The sequence below is a fragment of the Hordeum vulgare genome, chromosome 6H (genome assembly GCF_904849725.1).
Source record: "Hordeum vulgare subsp. vulgare chromosome 6H, MorexV3_pseudomolecules_assembly, whole genome shotgun sequence".
Taxonomy (NCBI): Eukaryota; Viridiplantae; Streptophyta; class Magnoliopsida; order Poales; family Poaceae; genus Hordeum; species Hordeum vulgare.
The window spans coordinates 1528772-1537741 of record NC_058523.1 but is presented as its reverse complement, the minus strand read 5'-3'; positions in this window follow the sequence as shown (position 1 = coordinate 1537741).

The window sequence follows — 8970 nt, the reverse complement described above, 5'->3', positions numbered from 1 at the left end:
TAATCAAATGAGGTCATCCTATATATCAATCTTCGTTTCCGGACCATTCCGGAAACCCTCATGACGTCCGTGATCTCATCCGGGACTCCGAACAACATTCGGTAACCAACCATATAACTCAAATACACATAAAACAACGTCGAACCTTAAGTGTGCAGACCCTGCGGGTTCGAGAACTATGTAGACATGACCCGAGAGACTCCTCGGTCAATATCCAATAGCGGGACCTGGATGCCCATATTGGATCCTACATATTCTACGAAGATCTTATCGTTTGAACCTCAGTGCCAAGGATTCGTATAATCCCGTATGTCATTCCCTTTGTCCTTCGGTATGTTACTTGCCCGAGATTCGATCGTCAGTATCCGTATACCTATTTCAATCTCGTTTACCGGCAAGTCTCTTTACTCGTTCCGTAATACAAGATCCCGCAACTTACATTAAGTTACATTGCTTGCAAGGCTTATGTGTGATGTTGTATTACCGAGTGGGCCCCGAGATACCTCTCCGTCATACGAAGTGACAAATCCCAGTCTTGATCCATACTAACTCAACTAACACCTTCGGAGATACCTGTAGAGCATCTTTATAGTCACCCAGTTACGTTGCGACGTTTGATACACACAAAGCATTCCTCCGGTGTCAGTGAGTTATATGATCTCATGGTCATAGGAATAAATACTTGACACGCAGAAAATAGTGGCAACAAAATGACACGATCAACATGCTATGTCTATTAGTTTGGGTCTAGTCCATCTCGTGATTCTCCCAATGACGTGATCCAGTTATCAAGCAACAACACCTTGTTTATAATCAGAAGACACTGACTATCATCGATCAACTGGCTAGCCAACTAGAGTCATGCTAGGGACGGTGTTTTGTCTATGTATCCACACATGTAAATGAGTCTTCATTCAATACAATTATAGCATGGATAATAAACTATTATCTTGATACAGGAATTATAATAATAACTATACATTTATTATTGCCTCTAGGGCATAATTCCAACAGTCTCCCACTTGCACTAGAGTCAATAATCTAGCCCTCACATCACCATGTGAATTACATTGTAATAAATCTAACACCCATACAGTTCTGGTGTCGATCATGTTTTGGCCGTGGAAGAGGTTTAGTCAGCGGGTCTGCTACATTCAGATCCGTGTGCACTTTGCATATATTTACGTCCTCCTCCTCGACGTAGTCGCGGATGAGGTTGAAACGTCGTTTGATGTGTCTGGTCTTCTTGTGAAACCTGGGCTCCTTTGCTAAGGCAATGGCACCAGTGTTGTCACAGAACAAGGTTATTGGATCCAGTGCACTTGGCACCACTCCAAGATCCGTCATGAACTGCTTCATCCAGGCACCCTCCTTAGCCGCCTCCGAGGCAGCCATGTACTCCGCTTCACATGTAGAATCTGCTACGACGCTTTGCTTGGAACTGCACCAGCTTACTGCACCCCTATTAAGAATAAACACGTATCCGGTTTGCGACTTAGAGTCGTCCGGATCTGTGTCAAAGCTCGCATCGACGTAACCTTTTACGGTGAGCTCTTCGTCACCTCCATACACGAGAAACATCTCCTTAGTCCTTTTCAGGTACTTCAGGATATTCTTGACCGCTGTACAGTGATCCACTCCTGGATTACTCTGGAACCTACCTGCCATACTTATGGCCAGGCTAACATCCGGTCTAGTGCACAGCATCGCATACATGATAGAACCTATGGCTGAAGCATAGGGGACGGGGCGCATATGCTCTCTATCTTCATCAGTTGCTGGGCACTGAGTGTTACTCAATCTTGTACCTTGTAACACTGGCAAGAACCCTTTCTTGGACTGTTCCATTTTGAACCTCTTCAAAACTTTATCAAGGTATGTGCTTTGTGAAAGTCCTATCAGGCGTTTTGATCTATCCCTATAGATCTTAATGCCTAGAATGTAAGCAGCTTCTCCTAGGTCCTTCATAGAGAAACTTTTATTCAAGTAACCTTTTATGCTCTCCAAAAGCTCTACGTTGTTTCCAATCAGTAATATGTCATCTACATACAATATTAGAAACGCCACAGAGCTCCCACTCACTTTCTTGTAAATACAAGATTCTCCAACCACTTGTATAAACCCAAATGCTTTGATCACCTCATCAAAACGTTTGTTCCAGATCCGAGATGCTTGCACCAGTCCATAAATGGATCGCTGGAGCTTGCACACTTTGTCAGCATTTTTAGGATCGACAAAACCTTCGGGCTGCATCATATACAACTCTTCCTTAAGGAAACCGTTAAGGAACGCCGTTTTGACATCCATCTGCCAGATTTCATAATCGAAAAATGCAGCTATTGCTAACATGATTCTGACGGACTTAAGCATCGCCACGGGAGAGAAAGTCTCATCGTAGTCAATTCCTGGAACTTGTGAAAAACCTTTTGCCACAAGTCGAGCTTTATAAACGGTCACATTACCGTCAGCGTCCGTCTTCTTCTTAAAGATCCATTTGTTCTGAATAGCCTTGCGGCCCTCAGGCAGTATCTCCAAAGTCCACACTTTGTTCTCATACATGGATCCTATCTCGGATTTCATGGCTTCTAGCCATTTGTTGGAATCTGGGCCCACCATTGCTTCTTCATAATTTGCAGGTTCATTGTTGTCTAACAACATGATTGATAAGACGGGATTACCGTACCACTCTGGAGCAGCGCGTGATCTCGTCGACCTGCGTGGTTCAACAGAAACTTGAACTGGAGTTTCATGATCATCATCATTAACTTCCTCCTCAACCGGCGTCGCAATGACAGAGGTTTCCCCTTGCCCTGCGCCACCATCCAGAGGGATGAGAGGTTCGACAACCTCGTCAAGTTCTATCTTCCTCCCACTCAATTCTCTCGAGAGAAACTCCTTCTCGAGAAAAGTTCCGTTCTTAGCAACAAACACTTTGTCCTCGGATTTGAGATAGAAGGTGTACCCAACTGTCTCTTTTGGGTAGCCTATGAAGACGCATTTTTCCGCTTTGGGTTCCAGCTTTTCAGGCTGAAGCTTTTTGACATAAGCATCACATCCCCAAACTTTAAGAAACGACAACTTTGGCCTTTTGCCATACCACAGTTCGTATGGTGTCGTCTCAACGGATTTTGATGGTGCCCTATTTAAAGTGAATGCAGCTGTTTCTAATGCATAACCCCAAAAAGATAACGGCAAATCAGTAAGAGACATCATAGATCGCACCATCTCTAACAAAGTACGATTACGATGTTCGGACACACCATTACGCTGTGGTGTTCCACGCGGTGTTAACTGTGAAACAATTCCACATTGTCTTAAGTGAGCACCAAACTCGAAACTCAGATATTCACCCCCACGATCAGACCGTAGGAACTTGATCTTTTTGTTACGATGATTTTCCACTTCACTCTGAAATTGCTTGAACTTTTCAAATGTTTCAGACTTGTGTTTCATCAAGTAGACATAACCATATCTACTTAAATCGTCAGTGAAGGTGAGGAAATAACGATATCCGTCGCGTGCCTCCACGCTCATTGGACCACACACATCGGTATGTATGATTTCCAACAAGTCACTTGCACGCTCCATTGTTCCGAAGAACGGAGTCTTAGTCATCTTGCCCATGAGGCATGGTTCGCACGTGTCAAGTGAATCAAAATCAAGTGACTCCAAAAGTCCATCAGCATGGAGTTTCTTCATGCGCTTTACACCAATATGACCTAAGCGGCAGTGCCACAAAAATATGGCGCTATCATTGTTAACTCTAACTCTTTTGGTATCAATGTTATGTATGTGTGTATCGCTATCAAGATTCAATATGAATAATCCTCTCACATTGGATGCATGACCATAAAAGATGTTACTCATAGAAATAGAACAACCATTATTCTCTGACTTAAAAGAGTAACCGTCTCGCAATAAACAAGATCCAGATATAATGTTCATGCTCAACGCAGGCACTAAATAACAATGATTCAGGTTCATAACTAATCCTGATGGTAACTGAAGTGAAACTGTGCCGACGGCGATTGCATCAACCTTGGAACCATTTCCTACACGCATCGTCACTTCATCTTTCGCCAGCCTTCGTTTATTCCGCAGTTCCTGTTTCGAGTTGCAAATGTGAGCAACAGAACCGGTATCGAATACCCAGGCACTACTACGAGAGCCGGTTAAGTACACATCAATAACATGTATATCAAATATACCTGATTTTTCTTTGCCCGCCTTCTTATCTGCCAGATACTTGGGGCAATTGCGCTTCCAGTGACCCATACCCTTGCAATAGAAGCACTCTGTTTCAGGCTTAGGTCCAGCCTTGGGTTTCTTCGGCGGATTGGCAACAGACTTGCCGGTCTTCTTCGAATTGCCCTTCTTGCCTTTGCCGTTTCTCTTGAAACTAGTGGTCTTGCTCACCATCAACACTTGATGCTCTTTACGGAGTTCAGACTCTGCGACTTTCAGCATCGCAAACAACTCGTCGGGAGACTTGTTCATCCCTTGCATGTTGTAGTTCAACACAAAGCCTTTATAGCTTGGCGGCAATGATTGAAGGATTCTGTCAGTGATAGCCTCTTGCGCGAGTTCAATCCCCAGTTCAGCTAGACGGTTTGAGTACCCAGACATTTTGAGCACATGTTCAGTGACAGACGAGTTTCCCTCCATCTTGCAAGCATAGAATTTATCGGAGGTCTCATACCTCTCGATCCGGGCGTTCTTCTGAAAGATAAACTTCAACTCTTGGAACATCTCAAATGCTCCATGACGCTCAAAGCGACGTTGAAGTCCCGGTCTAAGCCATACAAGACTGCACATTGAACTATTGAGTAGTCCTCCTTACGCGCTAACCAAGCGTTCTTAACATCCTGATCAGCTTGTAAGATTAGCTTAAGATTACGAGCCCAGTCTACAAAGTTGCTTCCATCATCTTTCAACTTAGCTTTCTCTAGGAACGTATTAAAATTCAGGATGACACTTGTGTGAGCCATGATCTACAACACAAATATATTCAAAGTGGACTTAGACTATGTTCAAGATAATTAGAGTTCAACTTAATCAAATTATATGCTAAACTCCCACTCAAAAAGTACATCTCTCTAGTCATTTGAGTGGTTCATGATCCACTTACACTATCCCAAGTCCGATCATCACGTGAGTCGAGAGTAGTTTCAGTGGTAAGCATCCCTATGCTAATCATATCAACTATATGATTCATGGTCGACCTTTCGGTCTCATGTGTTCCGAGGCCATGTCTGCTCATGCTAGGCTCGTCAAGCTTAACCCGAGTGTTCCGCGTGCGCAACTGTTTTGCACCCATTGTATGTGAACGTTGAGTCTATCACACCCGATCATCACGTGGTGTCTCGAAACGACGAACTATAGCAACGGTGCATAGTCGGGGAGAACACAATTTCGTCTTGAAATTTTAGTGAGAGATCACCTCATAATGCTACGTCGTTCTAAGCAAAACAAGGTGCATAAAAGGATTAACATCACATGCAACTCATAAGTGACATGATATGGCCATCATCACGTGCTTCTTGATCTCCATCACCAAAGCACCGGCACAATCTTCTTGTCACCGGCGCCACGCCATGATCATCCATCAACGTGTTGCCATCGGGGTTGTCGTGCTACTTATGCTATTACTACTAAAGCTACATCCTAGCAAAATAGTAAACGCATCTGCAAGCACATATGTTAGTATAAAGACAACCCTATGGCTCCTGCCGGTTGCCGTACCATCGACGTGCAAGTCGATATTTCTATTACAACATGATCATCTCATACATCTAATATATCACATCACATCATTGGCCATATCACATCACAATCATACCCTGCAAAAACAAGTTAGACGTCCTCTAATTTTGTTGTTGCATGTTTTACGTGGTGACCAAGGGTATCTCGTAGGATCGCATCTTACATACGCAAACACCACAACGGAGATATATGTGTTGCTATTTAACCTCATCCAAGGACCTCCTCGGTCAAATCCGATTCAACTAAAGTTGGAGAAACCGTCACTTGCCAGTCATCTTTGAGCAAAGGGGGTTACTCGTAACGATGAAACCAGTCTCTCGTAAGCGTACGAGTAATGTCGGTCCAAGCCGCTTCAATCCAACAATACCGCGGAATCAAGAAAAGACTAAGGAGGGCAGCAAAACGCACATCACCGCCCACAAAAACTTTTGTGTTCTACTCGAGAAGACATCTACGCATGAACCTAGCTCATGATGCCACTGTTCGGGAATGCCGCATGGGAAACAAAAAATTTCCTACGCGCACGAAGACCTATCATGGTGATGTCCATCTACGAGAGGGGATGAGTGATCTACGTACCCTTGTAGATCGTACAGCAGAAGCGTTAGAGAACGCGGTTGATGTAGTGGAACGTCCTCACGTCCCTCGATCCGCCCCGCGACAATCCCGCGATCAGTCCCACGATCTAGTACCGAACGGACGGCACCTTCGCGTTCAGCACACGTACAACTCGACGATGATCTCGGACTTCTTGATCCAGCAAGAGAGACGGAGAGGTAGAAGAGTTCTCCGGCAGCATGACGGCGCTCCGGAGGTTGGTGATGACCTTGTCTCAGCAGGGCTCCGCCCGAGCTCCGCAGAAACACGATCTAGAGGAAAAACTATGGAGGTATGTGGTCGGGCAGCCGTGAGAAAGTCGTGCCAAATCTGTCCTAAAAGCTCCATATATATAGGAGGAGGGAGGGGGACCTTGCCTTGGCGTCCAAGGGACCCTCAAGGGGTCGGCCGAGCCAAGGGGGGGAGGACTCCCCCCCCCCCAAACCGAGTTGGACTTGGTTTGGTGGGAGGAGTCCCCCTCCCTTCCCACTTCCTCCCTCTTTTTTTTTCTTTTCCTTTGATTTCTTTTTCTTGGCGCATAGGCCCCCTTGGGGCTGTCCCACCAGCCCACTAAGGGCTGGTGTGTCTCCCCAAAGCATATGGGCTTCCCCGGGGTGGGTTGCCCCCCCCCCCCCCCGGTGAACTCTCGGAACCCATTCGTCATTCCCGGTACATTGCCGGTAACTCCGAAAACCTTCCGGTAATCAAATGTGGTCATCCTATATATCAATCTTCATTTCCGGACCATTCCGGAAACCCTCATGACGTCCGTGATCTCATCCGGGACTCCGAACAACATTCGGTAACCAACCATATAACTCAAATACGCATAAAACAACGTCGAACCTTAAGTGTGCAGACCCTGCGGGTTCGAGAACTATGTAGACATGACCCGAGAGACTCCTCGGTCAATATCCAATAGCGGGACCTGGATGCCCATATTGGATCCTACATATTCTACGAAGATCTTATCGTTTGAACCTCAGTGCCAAGGATTCGTATAATCCCGTATGTCATTCCCTTTGTCCTTCGGTATGTTACTTGCCCGAGATTCGATCGTCAGTATCCGTATACCTATTTCAATCTCGTTTACCGGCAAGTCTCTTTACTCGTTCCGTAATACAAGATCGCGCAACTTACATTAAGTTACATTGCTTGCAAGGCTTATGTGTGATGTTGTATTACCGAGTGGGCCCCGAGATACCTCTCCGTCATACGAAGTGACAAATCCCAGTCTTGATCCATACTAACTCAACTAACACCTTCGGAGATACCTGTAGAGCATCTTTATAGTCACCCAGTTACGTTGCGACGTTTGATACACACAAAGCATTCCTCCGGTGTCAGTGAGTTATATGATCTCATGGTCATAGGAATAAATACTTGACACGTAGAAAACAGTAGCAACAAAATGACACGATCAACATGCTACGTCTATTAGTTTGGGTCTAGTCCATCACGTGATTCTCCCAATGACGTGATCCAGTTATCAAGCAACAACACCTTGTTTATAATCAGAAGACACTGAGTATCATCGATCAACTGGCTAGCCAACTAGAGGCATGCTAGGGACGGTGTTTTGTCTATGTATCCACACATGTAAATGAGTCTTCATTCAATACAATTATAGCATGGATAATAAACTATTATCTTGATACAGGAATTATAATAATAACTATACATTTATTATTGCCTCTAGGGCATAATTCCAACAGCCAGTGCTCCTCCAAGGTCCAAAGCAACCCGGCAACGATATTGATGTGTACCTAGGGACATTAGTTGATGAACTTTTACAGCTGTGGGCCGAACCAGGTGTACGTGTGTGGGACGAGCACAAACAAGAGGAATTTGACCTTCGAGCGTTGCTTTTCGTAACCATCAATGATTGGCCTGCTCTTAGTAACATTTCAGGACAGTCAAACAAGGGATACAATGCATGCACGCACTGTTTGGATCAGACAAAAAGTATATATCTGGACAAATGTAGGAAGAATGTGTACCCGTACAATCGTCGTTTTCTTCCGCCCAAGCATCCCTTAAAGAAAAAAAGGCAAGCATTTCAATGGCAAGGCAGAACCCCGGGGGAAGCCTGTCATCCGTACTGGTGCTGAAGTATTTGATATGGTCAAAGGTTTAAAAGCAATCTTTGTAAAGGGTCCTGGCAGCCAACCTGTTCCTAACGGCCCTGATAAGCGCGTACCCATGTGGAAGAAGAAATCTATATTTTGGGAGCTACCCTACTGGGAAGTCCATGAGGTCCGCTCGGCAATCGACGTGATGCACATGACGAAGAATCTCTGCGTCAATATTCTAGGCTTCCTGGGCTTGTATGGGAAGTCAAAAGATACACCGGAAGCACGGGAGGACCAGGAACGTCATAAAGGAAGAGATGGCATGCATCCAGGGCAGTTTCAAGGGCGTGCTAGCGACGCTCTTACTAAGGAAGAGAAGGAAATCTTCTTTGAAGTCCTTTTAAGTATCAAGGTCCCGACTAGCTTCTCGTCGAATATAAAGGGAATCGTAAATATGAAAGACAAAAAATTCCAAAACCTAAAGTCTCATGACTGCCACGTGCTTATGACGCAATTGCTTCCGGTTGCATTGAGGGGA